The following is a 1,151-nucleotide window of genomic DNA, read 5'->3' as shown; positions in this document are numbered from 1 at the left end:
AGACTGAAAAGTCCTGGGTTTATTCCAGTCAAGGGCACATGCCTGGGTTGCTGGCTCGATCCCCAATAGGGAACATGCAGGAGGTAGCTGATCAGTGATTCTCATCATTGATATTTTTATCTTTGTGATCATTGATTCTCATTCTCTCTCTCTCCCTCTCCCCCTCTCCCTCTCTCCCTCTCTCCCTCTCCCTTCCTCTCTGAAATCAATGAAAATATATTAAAAAGAAAAAAAAAAAGAGCTTAGCCTGTCCCCAGCGGGCTGGGTCAGCAACACTGAGCCAACACCAGCTCCTAAAGCATGATTCAGGTTTGTCCGTAGCTGCATCCATGCACAGAGGGTGACGTTCCACATCTAGACCTTCCTTTGATATGACTACTAGGGCCCTGGTGCACGGATTCATGCACATTGAAAGGAAGTTCATGAGAAGGTGGCCAGTGGGGCGGGACTGGGCTAGAGGGGCCGGACACGCCCTGGAGCCAACCTCCCTTGGTCCCTCCCCTGGGGTGGTGCTGAGGCTCGAAAGGCATCTGCTGAGTGAGCGGGGTCCCTCGGGTACGTGGGGTCCCTCGGCCTGGCATGTGGGGATTGGGCTGAAACCGGCTCTCCGACGTCCCCCGAGGGGTCCTGGAGTGCGAGAGGGCACTCCGCAAAGTTGCTGTCGTACATGGTATGGAATGCAAATGCAAGTGAGCAGTAAACCAGATTTGGGGCCAACAGTGCCCCAGCAGCAACATAACCCACGGCCGAAGGTGGAATCACGCGACCCCGTGAGGAGTCGGGCTCCCTCCTCTCTGGTTTCGGGGTGCGTCATCCGAGAACCACTGCTGCCCAGTCACTGCAGCTTGGCAGCTCCTGTGTTGAGCGTCTGACCCTTAGTCGTCAGTGCGCATCATAGCTACCGGTCGGATGGACACTTAGCATGTGAGCCTTTTATATCTATAACTAGAGGCCCGGTGCACAAAAATTTGGGCACTGGCTGGGGGTGGGAGTGGGGAGGGGTGTCCCTCAGCCCCACTTGTGCCCTCTCACAGTCTGCGACCCCTCGGGAGATAACCACCTGCTCCCGGGGGGCAGAGGGCAGGCCTGATCCCTAGGTGCCTGCCCCGCCTCCCCAGGTCCCGCACAGGGCAGGGGCCATCTGGGGGTTG

The sequence above is a fragment of the Myotis davidii genome, unplaced genomic scaffold (genome assembly GCF_000327345.1).
Source record: "Myotis davidii unplaced genomic scaffold, ASM32734v1 scaffold698, whole genome shotgun sequence".
Taxonomy (NCBI): Eukaryota; Metazoa; Chordata; class Mammalia; order Chiroptera; family Vespertilionidae; genus Myotis; species Myotis davidii.
Note: the sequence above shows the minus strand (reverse complement) of the source record.